We start from the raw sequence: 19646 nt of genomic DNA, 5'->3' as shown, positions 1-19646 counted from the left end.
AGGAGGTCCAAGCCACTCTGGTGGAACTGAGATCTCTCTCTCCAAAGGAACAACCTCAAGGAATTCTTCAAGATCGCCAAAAAAGCGAACGAAGAGATTGTCAATGAGGAATATAAAATCCTACTTAGGAGCTACAAGAAGGAAATACGTAAGGCACAAAGGAACTCGGGGAGAAACTTCTGCTCCAACATTGAGAAAGTGCCCGGTTTCGGCTAGGCTCCGGAAGCTGCTCTCAAAGCAGCCCACAGTACAGAGCCAACTAAAACTAGACAACGGACAGTGGACAGAGGGCAGTAATGAAGCCCTACCAGCACTACCAGGCGCACTTCCCTGGATGCACCGAGGTCACTGACGCCAAGGAGCATCAGGACCTAGCAACTGAGGAACAGCTCCCCCCAATAGGTCTGTTAACCACTAAGAGAATCCACTGGGCCATAGACTCCTTCGCGGCCATAAAAGCACCAGGACTGGACGGGATATTCCCAGCCATGATGCAGTTGACCAAAGAGACCCCATGGCTCTTCGCAATATACTCAGCATGCCTAAGTACGGGCTATATCCCCATCCAATGGAGAACCTCGAGAGTTGTCTTCCTCCCTAAGGCAGGAAAGTGCAGCCACGTGAGTCCCAAGGATTACAGACCGATAAGCCTTACCTCCTTTCTACTAAAAACACTAGAAAAGCTGCTGGATTTACACATCAGGAATGAGGTAGGGGGACTGATGTCAACAAACCAACACGCCTACACCAAGGGGAAATCAGTGGAGACGGCACTACACTCGCTAGTAGCCACCATCGAGAGCGCCCTTCACAACAAAAAGTATGCTTTGGGAGCATTTGTGGACATCTCAGGAGCATTCAACAACGTGGCCACAACCGCAATAACAAGTCGCCTAGAAGCGAATAACATACACCCTGCAATCAAGGTCTGGATCAAAAACCTCCTAAGTTGTAGACGGGTGCAATCGGAGCGGGGCACTGCTTCCATGGTAAAGGGGGCACACAGAGGCACACCTCAAGGTGGAGTCCTGTCGCCACTACTGTGGAATTTGGTGGTCGACGACCTCATTAAAAATAGCAGCTTATGCAGACGACATAAGCATACTTATTACGGGTGTATGTCCATCGACCCTAAGCTCCATAATGGAACGTACACTCAGGGAGATACGTGAGTGGGCGGAAGAGGTAGAACTCAGTATCAACGCGGACAAGACGGACCTCATCCTCTTTACCAAGAGGTACAAGGTACCGATATGGACCCCCCGAAAATTTACCAAACTAGGCTGACTCCAAAATCACAGGTGAAATACCTAGGCAGAGTACTGGACAGCAAGCTGGCATGGAGGCCCAATGTAGTGGAAAGGGTGAAGAAGGCTACCATTGCGCTTTATCCAAGAAGATGCTCAGCAGCACATGGGGCCTGTCACCTGCTCTAATGCACTGGATCTACATCTCGGTGGTGCGACCAACTCTGCTGTATCGGGCCTTAGTGTGGTGGCAGGCTACTGAAAAGACGACATACCATAAGCTTATGGAAAAGACTCAGCGACAGGCTCTGCTCTGTATTACAGGGGCGCTGAGGTCAACCCCAACAAAAGCACTCGAAACTGTACTCGGAATCGACCCCCTGGACATTCACGCTCGCCTGATTGCGGGAAAGGCAGCACAACGCCTTATAGCATCAGGAAACCTATCAATACAAGGATACGGGCACAGTTCAATTGGCAGGGACATGACCAGATCAACTGATTACATGACCCCCCAAACTTGCCTTGACGTCAAAACAACCACATCTTTGGGATCTGAAGACTGGAAAATTGGAAGGGACCAAACTGAGCACCTCAATATATACACAGACGGCTCCAAGATGGACGGAGGAGTAGGAGCGGGCCTATACTGTACAAACCCTGAGATATAAACCCTGTCGTATAAGCTACCGGACCAATGCAGCATATTCCAGGCAGAAGTTTTTGCCATCGGGAAAGCAGCGGAGCTCGCTCTCCTCACAGAACGAGCACACGATGCGGTCAACCTATTCGTCGACAGCCAAGCGGCGATAAGATCCATGCATTCGTCCGCGGTCAGTTCCAGAAGTGTCTTGGCGAGCAGGGAGGCATTAGACATCCTAAGCACGACAAAGACAGTGCGGATCTATTGGGTTCCCAGCCACCAGGGCATCGAAGGAAACGAAGCGGCGGACGTACTAGCTAGGGAAGGCGTCGGGCTGGAGAATAGGAGGACCGAGAACGTGCCTGTCTCCCTTAGAACGCTGCAACGCGATCTAGAGAAGCAGGCTAGAACACAGACTGATAGCAGGTGGAACAGTACCACCACCTGCAGAACCTCGAAGATAATGTGCAAGGAACGCAACGAGAAACTTAGCCACTACCTACTGCACCTACCACGAAAGGACTGTAGATTGCTAGTGGGAATACTTACAGGTCACTGTCTGGCTGCTGCACATGCAGCTAAGCTAGGCATCACCAACAGAGACAGTTGTAGGAAATGTGATGAACCTGGGGCTATCGAAACCCTGGAACATCTCATCTGCTACTGTCCGGCTCTCTCAAGGGCAAGGAGGAGATACCTGGGCGCCCCAGTGCTGGCATCACTGGAAGATGCCTCCAAAAGGACGCCACAGGAACTGCTGGCCTATGCTAAAAACACCTCGATTCTCGGGGACTTTAAAACCACCTAAACACTCCCGCGACGGTTCATACACCCCCCCTATCCGGATAACTAAGGGCCAGATTGGCCTATGCGTGGCCCCGCTGAGGGCCGTCCGGGTTAACCTAACCTAACCTACCCCCTGAAATATATTAAGCTTTCCAATTAAACTTGTATCAATTTTGAACTTTAACAATTTTAAAAACTCAGGCACATCAACATCCAAGAAACACTTTTTAGCTTCACCTTACCCTCTGGGAAATATTAAGCTTTCCAATTGAACTTGTATCAATTTTGAACTTCAACAATTTTAAAATCTCAGGCAAAGTCCAAAAAATTATGTCCTGGCCTTTATTTTTGTTTATTGATAGATACATTATCAACGAAAGTCAACGAGGAAGCCGTCGCAAGCGCTTCTGTGGTCATACTTGAAGCCGCTAACGCTGCCGTCTGGAGGAATGTCGAGGATCTCTCAACCTCAACTTTCATAACTACTACTCTTCCAACTAACACCTAACACCTCACCAACGTCCACTGCTCCCGTCTTAACAAATAATTCTGTGACCCCTTTTCCTGTTCTTACTGCAGTTGCTCCTTTAAAATCTATTCTCGTCTTTCGACTAATGGCATCGGCTACGGAGGTCTGGCCGCTACATCCTCTGTAGCAAAAAACTAGCTTCTCCTAGTACGTTAAAGATCGCCTTTCAGAACGTTCGTGGTTTGGGCAGCAAGCTCAACAAGTTACATACTGATAGTGAAAATTTTGAGGCCGACATTAACGCTTTCTCCGAAACCTGGCTTCATTCCTCAATCTCTGATTCCGAGATCCTTATTGACAAATTTAACATTTATAGATCGGATCGTCCATCTCGTGGTGGAGGTGTCCTAATTGCTGTCCGCTCTGACATAACATCCCAACTTTTTTCTGTCGAAGCTCATAACAATATTGAAATTATAGTGGTTAAACTACGACTCTCCTCAATAAATCTATTTATATCGTGTTCTTACATCCCACCGTCCTCTGAATTTTCAACCTACATGATTAACGCAGTCCATTTTCAAACTGTTTCGTCCCAACTTAACGAGCCCGATTGTCTTATCGTCCTCGGAGATTTCAATCTTCCAAATATTTCCTGGTCTCCATCCGAAGACTCCAACCAGATGTTCCCATTCATGCAGCATGATTTCGTTGATTCTCTGTCCGACTCATCATTGGGTCAAATAAACGGCATATGCAATGGCATAGGCAGGACTTTAGACCTTCTCTTTACTACCGACTCAACGACCACTCTAGTCCACAGAGGTTCCCCGCTATCTCTTCCCGAAGACTTTTACCATCCCACCCTGGAAATTGATGTTCAGCTGCCTTCTCCTGGTCCCACCAAATCCTGCATAAAGCCTTCGGCTATATTTTGCTTTAAGAGGGCTGATTTTATCCCTTTGAATAGCGCACTTTCTCTGATGGATTGGTCATTCCTCGACGACTTTCATGAGATCGAACCCACCACTACGCATTCTACAGCACTGTTTTTTTCCATCTTTCCTACCTTTGTTCCGTTGGTTTCCCCTCTCAGAAATCTTTCTGGCCCCATTTGGTTCACTCAGCGGCTAATAAGCCTAAGGAATATAAAATCTCGTTTATACAAGAAGTTTAAACTGTCTGGCTCGCAGTCAGATTTTTCTAAGTATTCAATTGCAAAATCTAAATTTTCCATTTGTAATATCCTATGCTATAACAGTTATTTTTCTAAATGCAAGCTCAACTTTAAACGAGATCCTAAACAATTCTTTAAGTTTGTTAACTCTAAACGTAATTCTTTACAATATACCTCTTACCAATATACACTTAAATGGTACTTATGCAGATAACAATTCCGATATTGCTAACCTATTTCCTTCATTTTTTCAACGTTGCTACTCTGCTCCTTCTAATAACATGGCCTCTATTCTCGCTTCACCTAACGACTATCCTGCCGCGCACTCATATCCTATCCCTTTAAATAGCGCAAGTTGTATATATCCCCCCTTTATCGATTATGATAGCCTTCTAACTAATTGAAAATCGTGTACATTTTCTTTCTCCACTGGTCCAGATTTGGTGCCCAGTGCCGTGCTTAAACTTTGTGCGGATTCACTTTGCGTGCCTCTCTTAAAACTGTTCAACCTCTCTCTCGAGCTTGCTGATTTTTCCACCGTCTGGAAGGAATCATACATAATTCCTATTCATAACGAGGGGGAACGTTGTGAGTTGCTGCGGACACCGCAACTCTACAGTTATACCCGATACTTAGTCAGTATGGCTCTCCTCCGGCAGACGCCGCTAATATTGAACGACACGACAAAGAGTGCGTGCGAGAGAGACAGAAAATCAGTCTGAGCGTGACGTCGGGCGCTGCGTAGCCACTGCAAATTGATTTGTTCCTATTGGCTATAAAAATGATCTGATCTGATCCAGATTCAGCAATCTGATAGATATGGTCATTATCTATGATTTCTCGAATGTGCAATATTGTGGATGCAACAGATTTTCGTCCTTTGTGTGGGCGGAAGGGGGTGGGGCGAAATTTTGAGATACACGTTTTATAGTAAGATCTAACAGAAGTGCGGATACCAAATTTGGTTACTCTAGCCTTAATAGTCTCTGAGATTTTTGAATATCCCCAGATTTTCGTCCTTTGCGGGGGCGGAAGGGGGTGTGACGAAATTCTGAAACAAACTCGTCTCGGTCCGATATATTAGGAGTGTGGATACCAAATTTGGTTGCTCTAGCTTTCGTAGTCTCTGAGATCTAGGCGCTAATGTTTTACTCTAAGCAAAGCCGCCTATGCTACGTGTGTGTTAGAGAGAGACAGGGCGAGAAAAAATGAAATTGTTTTCTTGATGCTGGCTATAATAATAATGCGATCCAATTCAGATTCCGCAGTCTTAAAGATATGGTCATTCTCTACAATTCTACGTTTTTGGTTTTCTCATATCTTTAAAATTGTGGATGCCACAGATTTTTGTCCTTTGTGGGGGCGGAAGTAGGCGGGGCGAAGTTTTGAAATATTTTTGTAGCAGTGACATATCACAGAAGTCTGGATCCAAAACATCGTTGCTCTAGCTCTTATAGTCTTTGAGCACTAGGCGCTGAAGGGGACGGACAGACGGACGGACGGACAGACGGACAGACGGACAGACGGACAGACAGACAGACAGACAGGTTCCAATCGACTCGGCTATTGATGCTGATCAAGAATATATACACTTTATGGGGTCGGAAACGATTCCTTCTGGACGTTACACACATCCACTTTTACCACAAATCTAATATACGCCAATACTCATTTTGAGTATCGGGTATAAAAAGGGGTCTAAATCAGACGTCTCAAACTACCGTTGTATCTCCAATTTATCTGCCATTCCTAAGCTCTTCGAAAAAATTACTTCTCAGCTCTAACACTTTTTTAGTTCCCTGTTATCAGAATCACAGCACGGATTTGTAAAATGTCGCTCAGTTTCGCCTAACCTCCTTGAATTTTCCTCCTATGTAACTGCCGGACTTGCAAAGCAATGCCAAACTGACGTAGTTTATACTGATTTTAGTAAAGCTTTCGACTCAGTTAATCACAATCTCCCCATCCACAAACTATCTTTGCTTTCTCTGGACTAATGCATACCTTTGCAATCGTTCTCAGCGTGTCTGCTTCCAATCTTCTCTTTCTAAACCAGTTTTTGTCTCTTCGGGTGTGCCGCAAGGTAGCCATCTCGGGCCCTTATTATTTAACCTCTTTATCAATGATCTTTTTTTGTTGCAATATCTTTTGGTGTGTTCGTATTCTTGACAACGGTGACACTGTGATATCTCCTGTTTGCGTTGTGGCTGCTCAACAGTTATCTTCTGTCTGCAGAGGTCTGATACTTTGAAAATCTCTTTATTATTTTCATTTGGCTCTAAGTCCACGAAAAATAAGCTGAGCTGCTTCTTGGTCGCTCTGTTAAGAGGATTGTGGATGAATCGGGCTAGATGCCCCTTGCTCATGAGATCTTGCTTAATATAATCAGTTGGGGTGGAGTGGTGAAGATTTTTGATTACTACTCTATATGACCGTTCTTCTTTCAACTGGTAGCTATGACAGAGAACGCCTTTAGCCATCAACGCGGAGGCGATTTTGCGGTAAGTGGTTGAGTCGTTGCATAGGAGTCTAATTTGTCCTCCAGTGCTTGTTTTTATACGGTAATTTTCGGGGCTTGCCAACGTATCCAGCATTGACCAGAACAGTGCGATGTCGTTTACCCCGGGTATGATGATTGGAGGAGGCAGAGGGTTGCGTTTGGTTATAGGGGATTCATTACACTCCTTGTGAGGGCTGAGGTCCATATCTTCGGTACCGTCGGCAGTTGGGTCGTCAGTGTCCGCGAGTGGCGCATAGTAGTTTGCGAAAGAAGGGTTTCGACTACTTGGGAGACTGCGTTCAGTTGAGTGAAGTTTCCTTTTTGGAGGAGGGAGAGCTCCTCTGTTTGCACGCGACATGCCGCTACCGCACGTCAACCCAAGCAACTTCCTGGTCGCCACTTACGCTGACGATACTGCTATTCTTTCGTCATCCACCTGCTACAGAGCTGTTGCTGAACAACTTCAAATCTACCTCGAATCCGTGGAAAAATGGGCAAAAAAATGGAACATCACAATTAACGAAACAAAGTCAGTTAACGTAAATTTTACTCTAAGAAGCAAGCACCCACCAGACCTAACCTTCAACGGAAATATAATTCCGCGCAAGAGCAGTCACTGCTACCTCGGTGTCCACTTCGATAAAAGCCTAACTTGGGGACCGCATATCAGAGCTACAGTCATCAAATGTCAAAACAAACTCAAAAAGTTGCACTGGCTCATGAACTCAAAAAGTAAGCTTCCCCTACGCAATAAAGTCATATTGTACAAGGCAACTATAATCCCTATATGGACATATGCCATTCAAGTCTGGGGATGTGCAGCGAAGACGCATCTGAATAAAATCAGAGTCATGCAAGCGAAGGCTCTAAGGGCGATGACAGGTGCCCTGTGGTTTGTTCGGACCACAATGCTGGAAAGAGATCTCCTCATCCCAAAAATTGGAGATCAAATAAACCATCATAGCAGTCGATACAACGATAGGCTCATTAACCATCCAAATGAAACAGCTAGAGGATTACTGCACCCCCAAATCCCACGCAGACTCAAACGTCTCCACCCATCGAACATAAAAAAATAGAAAAATTTGCTGAATAACACATCATTAAAATGTATATATAAACCTAATCATTAAACTCTTATAATATGTAGTAAGCCAATGTAAATATCACTAATATTAGATCATAGTTTAAGTAAAGCTGATTTCTAATAAAATAAAAAAAAAAAATAAAAAAAATAAAAAAAAAAATATCAATGATCTTCCCCAAGTTTTAACTAATTCTCGAGTTCTAATGACTGCTGATGATGTCAAGCTATGTTTTTCCTACAGCGACCCGGTGTCCCCGTTATTTCTTCAATCGGATCTAGACGCTCTCAACAATTGGTGTACTATTAACGCTCTTCCTCTAAACATTTCCAAATGTAACGTCATGACCTTCCATCGCAACAAGCCTTACCTTTTTGACTTCACAATTAATAACATTTCCTTGGAACGCCTGTACAAAGTTAATGACTTAGGCATAATCTTCGTACCTAACTTATGTTTTAATTCTCATATATCCGCTATTTGGATGGTCGAAGGAATTTTACCACCAAACTACTTTTCGTGTCATTTGTACGGCATATCTTGTGTTTGTAGTGGGGCGGATCGAAGCTCAACTCTCCCACACCGCAATTGCGGTAGCCGTCATAAGAAATGAAAACCGTTATGTTTAGTGGTATATATATAATTATGTGTGTGTATTTGGTTGGACGGTCGCGCGGTAGATCGGCCGTCTGAAGCGGGGGTGAAATCGTAACTGCTTAACTCTATGCCTTATGGTGCTTTTTCTGCCGTGAGCGCCGTGTGGATCGTGGATTGTGGATCCGAGCGCCCCTCCGAGCGCGCGACAACGAGTTGGGACCGGGGCGCACGGAGTTGGCACAGTGCGCGGAAATTGTTTACGGCTGGCCTGAACATCCTCCCCCCCCCTTGCAGGATTGCAAAGTATAATGGGGTGGCCTATGGCTGGGCGTACGCCCCGGTGTGCTCTGGACTTGACAAGGACGTCGACTCAGTGTCGCTCCACGGTCGGATAGGCGTGAGGATGCGCGAAACGGGGGTTGCTCTTGAGGAATCTGTGGATGGCGCCGTGGTTCCTACGACGGGGCGGCTCGCGGGGAGACGAGTGTGTCGTTCGTCGTGAGCCGATGTAGATGGCGACGGTACAGTCGCGGCTGAGCGGGCTGGACGACGAGGGCGGCGTTTTGCATGGTTCGATTTAGATGGCGACGATGCTCCCGAGGCTGAGCGGGCCGGACGACGAGACGTGGGAACGTGGAGTAGCGTGTGGTTTTTTTTGCCGGAGTGTTGGTGAGCCAGGCAGTTCCCGCAATACTGGTTGATAAGGACAGCTCGGAGTTTCTCTTCGGGGCTCAGGAGAAGAAATTGGTGGCCAATTTCCCGAGCACGTCGGTTCTCCCTGGTGCGGTTGGCGCGGGGACGTGGGGCCATATCTGGGTGCGGAGAACTAAATTGAAATAAAGGCGTCGAAGACACATTAGTAACGATCTTGGAACGGGTGAGAGGCACATTTAAGACATTGGAAATTGCCGCCCGGTTACATAGTCTGGTGAGGCTATGTTGATCTAAGGACGGATTCACCTTCGAGTTCAGGCTTGAATTCGGACCGGAGCGTAGAGCTTTCATACAGTGCATATTTTGGAAATATTTCCGTCGGTCAGGAGACCGTTCGAGAACTTCTGCGGAGGGAGCTGGAAGGAAATTGCTGTCGTAAAAAGACCCCGAGTCTTCTACCAGTGTGATAGGTCGTCTGGAAATTTGACTCGAGAACGATGAGATTGGATTCATCACCTGAGGCACTGGACCTGTGAGTACCCAGCCGAAAATGGTCTCCTGCCCGAGGAGAGAGCCACAGATGTTGGTCAGTGAGCCACTTAACTGAATGGACGGAAGGATATCAGCTCCAATCAAGATATCTATTTGTGAACTCTCATAGAAGGTCGGATCCGCCCATGAGAGGCTCGGCAGGTCTCTCAAGAACCCTTGCGAGATCGGATGCGATGGAATATTCGCGGCCAATTCCGGAATAACGTAGGCTGTGGCATTTAGTTGTAAGCCCGGCTTAGTTGGAGAACGGATGGAAAAACTGCAGAGCTTCTTTGACTGAGCGGATACGGCATTATTTAGGCCGGAGACCTGTGCCTGGATACGTTGGAATGGCAATTTGATCATGTCCACAAGACGTTCTGTAATGAACGTTGCCTCTGAGCCAGAGTCGATCAGAGCGCGGGCGTGGAAAGTTTTTCCCAGGTGGCAAATATTAACGATGGCCGTGTCTAGGAGGACAGCACTCGTACCGGAGGCGAAATATGACTGAACGTTTGGCTGGGCTTCGGACGAACTTGGATTTTGTACGCTTGGTACTCGTAGATGTAGCTCGGGCCACGCTGAGGAATCTTGTGCCGTTGTGGAAATCGCCTCGCTGGAGTTTGCTGGATTGCTACGGTGCAGAAGCGTATGGTGCCGGTCTCCACAAATTATGCAATTGTGGGCGCTTTGGCATGCTCGTATCTGGTGGCCCCTTGCAAAGCAGTTCAAACAAAGCTGCTTTTGCTTAATGTAGTCGGAGCGAGCGCCAGCGGGCATTTGAAGGAAGTAAGGGCATAACCGGATTGGATGATACTCTTTGGAGCAGAGATCACACGTGCTCCTCGTTTGATTCACTGTGGTCTCGAACGAGTGGGCACTCCTAGGATAAGGACTTCCTTGAGACCGAAACGGAATGCTTCTCGAATTTTCTGCAGTGCGTATGCTCGCCCTGGAGTGGGCCTGAGTCTCCATGCCTGGATGGTCGTCCTCGGTCACTTCGGAGACAGGTACCGCTCCGCCAGGAACTTGTCCATGGCGTGCCAGGTGGGAATTTCGGACTTGTGCGTCACGGATTGCTCCCAAAGCTCTAAGGTCGTCTTTGGCAGCTTAGCGGAAATGAGGTACACTAAAACTCCGTCAGCGAAAACGCTGTCTGTGGAGACCTCGGAATGGGTGAGTGTCGTGAGGCACTTGTGGACGGCCCTCTGGAGCTCTTTTAGCGCTGCTGCTGACTCGGTACGGATTTGGGACTGAAAAGGATCTTCAGCTGGGCCTTGAGTATCAGCCTCTTGTTTTGGAAACGCTCACGGAGGGCGTTCCATGCGGACGCAAAACCCTCGTTCGTAAGTGGAGCATGTGCCACTATGTCGTGGGCTTCACCGCTGGTCTTTTTGTTGAGGTGGAACAGTTTTTCCACTGGAGCGAACCTTGGGTTTTCTATGTAGATGGCGGTGAACAGGTCTCGGAACGTGGGCCACTGCTGGTAGTCCCCACTGAAAACTTCAGTGTCACATGGAGGGAGGCGGCAACCGCCGGAAGTCGGCACTTGAACGGCCAGTTGCGGCGTGTGAGGGACAGTCGGGGGCTCGAGCTGATCGTTCAGTTCGGCCAGGCATTGCGCGTAGACCGCGTAGCAGTCATCGTACATCTCTTGGACATAAGCTACACCCTCTGGATCCTCTTCCGCCATCGTCACCGAACAGGCCGCGAACTCCGCGTCCACCGCGCTCTCGATGGACTTGGGAGAGCGAGCGGGTTGGTGTGCTAGCATCTGGAGCGCTGAGCTTCTGGTCGAAGCGGGTCAGTCTGCTTGCGGCCAAGGCAAACTTAGACTGTGCGGAACTGGCGGCCATAGTGCTAGGAGCCGTGCGAGGGACTCCCGAGGGGAGCAACAAATCCTCGAAGGCATGTGGTGCGTGAGCCCTGGACGTGGTCGGACCTCGCTCAGCTGGGGCCGGACGGGAAGATGTGGGCGTAGTGGCTGAGCCGTTGGAGCTGGGTGGATGGGTCAAACTCAGCGAACTCACGCGCTTAAACTTCTTGCGAGATTTCTTCTCAACAGTGGGCATGTTTTGCTGATGGATCTGCGATAACGCGTAGTAGAGTCGCAAAGGTAGGTGAGCGGAAAAGGCGACGTGGAATTTCAGAACTACGAACCGTGGATATGTGGTTTTGGTGGAATTTATTGCGAGTATTTAAATTATGGAAATAGTACACCGTGGCCGGAATATATAGATATGTATAAATACTACGATTGAACTACGGTTTAAAACAATATACTCTCGAAATGCAGGGTAGCGCGTCACTTGGCGTTCCGTTACAGTCAAGCGCGGCACCGAAAAATATTCTCCCAACAACTACAACGCAGGCAAACGGTGGAGAAGCGAAAGCGAAAAGAAAAACGAAAAGAATGCACCGCTGCTGCTGCTTGTATGTGTGCATGTATGGCTGTAAGTGCTATGTACCGCGGCTTGGGTTGAAGAGATGTCAAACAACGGGTAAAACGGTGGATAACCGTTTTATATACAATATGTATATTATATAGATGTGCAAGAATATGCTAATTTAAAATGCGTACGTATAGATATGTAAGATAAATACATACATACATACATATGTATGTGCAGTATGTATGGATCGTTATTTTGTTGGTAGTATAATTAGTTAAATAAGGAGGCGCAGTGATTTGTTATTTTATTTCCTTATAAAACCGACAAACTATGGAACGTTGAGCATGCACGGAATAAACCACAAAAATAATTGCAAGAATATGCCTTTATGTTTGTTGCCAGCCGCTTGGATTGCGTTGCGATGTGTACATACATGTATGTATGTATGTATGTTAGCAACGAAAGCTCAGCTGGTAGCTGGAGAGGTAAGAATATTATTTACACTGGATCGGAAGCTGAACGCAGGAGTTAGCTCGGATCAAATTAAACCTTTGGAGAAGAAGGAAGCCACAACCGTTGGCAGAACGAAGTATGGTTTAATTTGGAGCTAGAGCGAGAAATAAATACATACACATGCATGTACATATGCCACGGGAACTCGGACTGGGATGGAAAACTCGCACAAAATTACTGCACTGTTGTTAGGCACAATCGAAGAGTACTTATCTTGAACTTGGAGCGATCCGCCGATGCTGGCTGGGGTGAGCTTCTCCTTATGGGGAAGGCGAAGATCCGGCTCGAAGGACCAATGTTTGTAGTGGGGCGGATCGAAGCTCAACTCTCCCACACCGCAATTGCGGTAGCCGTCATAAGAAATGAAAACCGTTATGTTTAGTGGTATATATATAATTATGTGTGTGTATTTGGTTGGACGGTCGCGCGGTAGATCGGCCGTCTGAAGCGGGGGTGAAATCGTAACTGCTTAACTCTATGCCTTATGGTGCTTTTTCTGCCGTGAGCGCCGTGTGGATCGTGGATTGTGGATCCGAGCGCCCCTCCGAGCACGCGAGAGCGAGTTGGGACCGGGGCGCACGGAGTTGGCACAGTGCGCGGAAATTGTTTACGGCTGGCCTGAACATCTTGGAATATGGTTCCTGTATTACCCATTACCAAAAATATCAAGATATGCTTGAGTCCGTTCAAAAACAATTCCTTATCTTTGGCCTGCGCGGACTTAATTGGGACCCCTCTCGTCATCTTCCTTCTTATGAGAGTCGGCTGCGTCTCATTAACTTGCACTCGCTTGAAAGCCGTAGGACTTGTCATGGAATTCTCTTTCTCCACAAACTTCTCCTAGGCGAGGTTGAATACTCGGCCTTCATTAGCCTTATCAGCATTGCTGTCCCATCCCGCCCGACTAGGCATTACTTTCCTCTCCGTCTTCCTCTCTGTCCTTCAAACTACTCTGACCATGAATCTTTCCGTAGCCTTTGCCGCGACTACAATAAATTTTTCCACCGTATTTCCTTTGATACTTGCGCTCCTAAAAAACTTGCGCGTCAAATCTTCTTTAATGAATAATTTAAGTTAACTTTCTTCTGCCTTGTATTATGATAATTTTATAATTTGTACATTCCTATTTTTATACAGTTTAACTGTACATAGTCGAACTCTAAACATTAAACATTAACTAGGCGTCGTTTATGGTATCGTTTGTAACGGCTAAGTTCATTGTCCAAATCTTCTAATACCGCATTTTACCGTTAATTTCTGTTACTCGAAATACGACCGATTTTTCTTTTACAAAAAATACTTAAGTTTTTTCTTTAAATCAGTTTTTAACGGTAAAATGGAATTTCGGAAGGTACGTAACGGCGTAATTATATCTCTAGCGGACCGCGGGCGAGATATTCAGGAGCATGAACACGACGCGACACAGATCATCCCATAAACAATACAGTCCATTTGAGGGAGGACACTTGAGAAAAAGGACACGAATAGTAATGAGCGATCATAAAATCATCTACATGGGTCGCGTCGAATTAGGTGTCAATAACAAGGATGAGCGAACGAACATTAACAAGCTGAAGCTAAGAAGTGTTTGGGCTGCACTTATCAGCTTTCCGGAATTGCAAAGTTCAATAAGAACAGATAAAAGATACTAAAGTTAAGTGAAGTAAGAAGCTCAAACTCTGAAAAAAATACATTGGAGAAAAATTTTGCAATTTTAATTTTTCTTGTATTTTCCAAAATTGTGGAGGCTTTAGATTTTTGTTTTTTGTGGGGTCGGAAGTGGGCGGGGTGAAATTTTTAAATACATTTGTAACAGTGAGATATCAAAGGAATTTGGATACAATGTTTGGTTTCTCTAGCTCTTATAGTCTTTGAGATCAAGGCGTTCATGGGGACGAACAGACAGATATGGCTCAATCGGAAACTTTTTTGGGGTCAGAAACGACTATTTCTGGGTGTTACACACATCACTTTCCCCACAAATCTAATATACTCCTATAATCTTTTTGAGTAGAGGGTATAAAAAAACCATATTTCGTTTAGAAAATTTAAAGCCATAAATCTATCAGAAAAAGTAGGTTTGGCTCGAAGTGTAAATATGGTGTTGCATTGTGTAATAAGCATTGGCAAACAAATATACTCTCTGTCTTGGAGGGTGTTTGTAGTCAGCTCGTATAGCGAGCTTTATTTGACATTTAGGTTCCATTTAACTTCTTGTCAATTACCAACCCTAATTAGTTGGCACTTTTGCTGAAGGAGATAATGAAATCAATTAGTTAGGAGGCTGGAGAGGTGGAATCTTCTACTTACAAAATATATCGAGTTTCATTTCGATCCATCTGCGAGCTTTTGTCGGACAGATGTGAAGTGTTCCCCCGAGGGTATCGGATGCTACTTTACAGTGTTGGAAGATGATCGGGAAGGTCCGGGCTCCTTAAGCTCAGCTTCTTTTCCCTGTCAATCTTCCCACAATATAGTTGGACTGGATTCTTGAGCGCTTCGCAGTGAGTCCTGAGATCTTGACTATTTGGGTGCACTCCAGCGCTCTTCGCCGTGCAGGCTTTTTTTTTGCATGGACCAAGCCTTTGAGCCTTGGCCTATTCTTGTTTGCGACTTTTTCCTCATGTCAGTTGTCGAGTGCCATACTTATTTATTATCTGTTCGTTTTCCTGTACTATCATCTTCTATAAGAAGCCTAGTACTCGGATCCGATAAGTTTTGCCATCAAAATGTGCCATATATATACATATGTGCTAGCAGCAGAGTGTGACCATATCTGCATACCCTTCGGTTATATTCAGTATTCAGTCAGCTATGTCTTGTTAACTTTTTTTGTAAAGTTTAAAGACTAAATGTAATTGAATCTCACTTTATATAAAAAGAAAGGGATTGGCGAATCTTTTTGTGACGGAAGAAGAGGACAGTAGTCGAAGAATCCGCCGACAACATTGGCTAAATCCATATCTGTGGGACCGAAACACATATGTAGATATGTGTTCAAATACATCTAACAATACCATTTGCACATTTCGTAGTTTCAAAGTTGATCAGTTGAACAAGCTGCAGAAGCAGAGAAACACTTACGATGGCTTCTATGCCCAGAAGTCCGAGGCGGAGGTCACCACAGTCGATGCATTTAAGTTGGATCACGTCTGAGGACAATAATACAACTCTTTATGCTTTTTAATATTAGTTCACCTAATCGCTGGTTTGATTTATGTTTTTTTTCTCTGTCTATTTAAGCCTAGTACTCAGAACTCTTCCAACCACACACCGTATTCCGCAGCGGAATATAGAATATTTTTATATTTTGCTAGTGCCTTACAAAATACCAGGCCGTCAGCCATTGGATGCTACAGGGGGATAAACGGATGGCGGGTCGGCTTGCACAACTGTAAGCTCGGGATGAGGCGCAGCCACTCCGAGTTAGGGTTTCCCCTGTACCCGGGGCGGTCTGTGTCCCACACCCCTATGATACAGAGGGTTGCGAGCGAACCGTCACCCGCCGTAAATGTACACACCGGTGTAAGTGCGACTATACTCTTCCCGTAAGGGCGGCAGGAAACAGGTCCTGGTATGGTCATGTCTCTGTCAGGATGCTGGCGAATGGTAGTCGGGCGGAGAGAAGAAAACTCTTAGTGAAATTACCACAATCCAAGGTGACACTCTTATATGCCGAGGGATGCATGGCCGAAGGGGTGCCCGGTCGATAATATGTGGACTCTGGATACCCACTGACCTCCAGTTTAAATTAGGCTTCCCAGGGCAAGCGGGCTATGCCTCGGATGACTAACGCCTTCCCGCCTAATCGTGGGACCAACAATGCCAAGCTAAAAACATCGCATAGGAGCTAGGTACTCCTTCTAAATTACCGTAAAGACAAGACCATCCCTCTACATCAACGCCTGGGAAACCAGACTCAAGGATAATGGGGAAGGAGACTCAGTCGGACCACCGTCTTCAAACCGCAGCGAGGAGAGGTCCGAAAAACCAATTGTGCCAATCCACGTGGGGGGGTCCCAGGGGCCTCAGCCCCGGGGTGGCTGCCATGCAGAGCGATATCGCAGCTGGCAGACACCTTGCGGCCGCGGACCCCTTAACAACCCCGGCAGGTGGAGCCTCTGCCTCGAAAGATTGGTCCAAATTCCAGGACTAGAGTCTGTTGAAACTTTTGTGTGGAATCGATTTTCAATACCTTACTGAATATGAAAGTAATTGCAATTTTGTTTTTCTCTCATATATTGCATTGCTTGGTGAAGTGCATTTTGTGAGATGGGTGCGATCTGGTTTCAATTGTTTTTATGATACACATTCTCAAATTTATTGTTAATTTGGATGCCCAAAATGATCTGCATAAAAATAATATTAATTTAATTTTTGGAAAATGTCCGTTCTAAGACGAACCATTTTTTCACTTCGGTACAAAAAGTCTATTGCGGTTGAAAATTACATATTTTCAAATGTGTTTAATAATAATGATAATTCACAAGAACAACACAAAGAAATGCAAGAAGGATAAAAACATTTGTAAGCACGTTGCTGCAAAAATGGAAAAAATGTAATGGAACATTGTCACATTTCGAAAAGTATAACAAGCAGTGGTTGGCAGATTGTTTATTAAAACCCAAATTGAACAAAGCTAATAGGCTCTGCACACTGGTGGGAATGGTGTGATTTTTTAGCAGATGTGAAACTCCGATTCACACTGGTGCCATCTACCATCTACCATCCGTCAAAAACAGCTGATGCCCTTAACAAGTACATCAAATTTGCGCGGAAGATTTACAATTTTTGTTTCATTATATCCATTGTATCCATTATAAGGATGATGAAGATTTAGCAATTATTTCGGCTGTGGTTCAACAGCAAAATATGTGAACATATGACTTTAATCAGTCAGCCGAACAGATACGATCTGCAATCGCAAAATATTGTGTAGAAATGCAAATAAGAAACTTATTTATTTTTATATTTCAGCACTTCCAATAAATCATTCTGGAATTTCTTTTGCGTGTTGATGAGTTCCTCGACCATCTTTTCCTGCCTCATATCATGCTCTTCCTTTTTCCTATGATGGTCTTTCTTTCTCTTCAAGTCGCTCTCTGGCGATCTCTGCCATCCAAGAAGTGTCGTATTCTTTGGTTCGCTTTGGCGGGGGCCCATTGTTGCCAGAAAAGCCCATTGTTGCTACATGATCCGTCCAGATCCACCTCGATAATGTCAGAAAAAAACTCATTAACAAATGCAATGAACACCTTTTAGTAGTGTATTGTTAAAAAATATATTTAATTTAACTTACTGTGGTTGTCCAATGTGCTCTGTTCCATGTTGTTAATCCGGTAGCATCCCAGAAACCAGTTCAGCTTTTCGTGGTGCTGCCACTCAGCCCCCGCTCCAAATGTCTATTAGCAGGTTCTCTAAAGTGGCACTACATTTCAGCCTGCCGCCTGCTGTTCTCTTATTTACTGTATTGTGTATTATTATTATATATTATAATCAAATAAATAAATAAAAAATATATCTATTAAGCTTACCACTCGAATTTGCTGCTTCTTCTTCTTCCATTTTATATTTACTTTCCAGCTTTCGACAGTGATCCCAAGCTACCTATTAAATTCAGTTCTGAGGAAGCTTTGGCGATTAATGTAGATGGGCGCTTCACGAAAAATGCATACAAGCTAGTGAAAACGAAAACTAAACTTTAAAACGCAAATATTTTTCCAAGCTATTTATTGAGAAACGTAAAACTAAAATTCTCACAGCCGAAAGTTTTCACAAAAAATACGATAGAATTCATGCTCTTCTATTTACATCTGATCCTTTAATTTCAAAGTTATCAAAATTGTCGTCGAAGCTTTCCAAAAAAAAAAAATAAATTTAAAATTTCATAAGTTACAATACAACATAATTACAAAACTATCCTTGGAATGGTATGATAAAATCTTTAAATATTTTGAAGGATCAGAACTATCCATTTCGTTCGTTCTCTTTCGTAGTGACCAGACGTGTTTTTGTTTTGCGCTCCGCTTCTTTTCCATTTATTTTGCAAATACAGCCGGTGTTTCATAGGTTTCAAAATAAACCTTGATAAAATCCCCACTTAACCTACAGTAAAAAATCTGTTCTTTAACGCGAGTGCATGCCTATTGTTTTCATATAAACTTAATTTTTGATATAAATTCTGTGCGTTTGTGCTGTTGTTTGTGTGTTACTTTCTGTCAGTATGCTCACGCTGAGTTTGGCCCGCTCTTATCCTGTAGTCTTTGCTGTATCTATCACTCTCTCCCTATTATCCAAACTCAAACAACTGTTCTTTCTCAATCGCTCTTTAATCTTTCTGAGCAATAGCGCTCTCTGTTTAGTAGCTCTCGCTATAACCGCTCTCCAACCTGCTCTCTTTTTTTTCTAATTCCGCTTTGAGCGTTGTCTGGCACATTGGTCTGATACCAATTTGTTTGAAATTTTTTGTTGAAAATTTGTAAATAAACAAATAATATAAATGGAATTTTCTGGACGTTGACATGCAATGACTGCATCTTGCAGGAGGCGATGCAATTACTGCACCGTCAAGTGGCCCGTGTGACACCAGCAGAAGGCTGTTACGCGAGCATGCAGGAAAGATAGCTGTTAGACTAATATTCGAGGAAAATTAGCACTAAAGTTACTAAGAGAACTAGGCATGCGTTCAAAATACAAATACAAAAACCGCTACATTTACTTATTACTAGAAAGGTGTGTAAGGATTAGTAATTTAATAAGAGGAAGAGAATTAGTGGTGGATATAATATGGTAGAGGGCATAAGACCATAAACGGTTCATGCATGGAATAACTCGATCTACAAAGTGGAAGGAACAACTGTATAAGATTTCTAGTAAGTCTAATAGGAATCGTGAAGTTTATGCAGCTCAACAGATCAGGGCTGTCTATGTCACCCCTGATCAAGTTGTGCATAAAAATCACACCAAACATTTTTCTACTGTTAACTAAGGATGGGAGGTTTAGTAATAGCAGTCTACTAGAGTAAGATGGGAGTCTCACACCTTCATCCCA

General features: G+C 44.8%; 1 long non-coding RNA gene across 1 annotated transcript; it reads right to left on the bottom strand.

Annotated features, from left to right (window-relative positions):
- Positions 1 to 17123: 17123 nt before the first annotated feature.
- Positions 17124 to 18995, bottom strand: LOC117188942. Its single transcript, XR_004473008.1, has 3 exons — positions 18130 to 18995; positions 17895 to 18060; positions 17124 to 17805 (listed from the first exon to the last, which is right to left on the bottom strand). It is a non-coding gene; the product is annotated as an uncharacterized LOC117188942 (long non-coding RNA).
- Between the last annotated feature and the right edge of the window lie 651 nt (positions 18996 to 19646).

This window comes from Drosophila miranda, chromosome 4 (assembly GCF_003369915.1).
Source record: "Drosophila miranda strain MSH22 chromosome 4, D.miranda_PacBio2.1, whole genome shotgun sequence".
Lineage (NCBI taxonomy): Eukaryota > Metazoa > Arthropoda > Insecta > Diptera > Drosophilidae > Drosophila > Drosophila miranda.
Note: the sequence above shows the minus strand (reverse complement) of the source record. Positions and strands in the feature narration are given on the sequence as shown.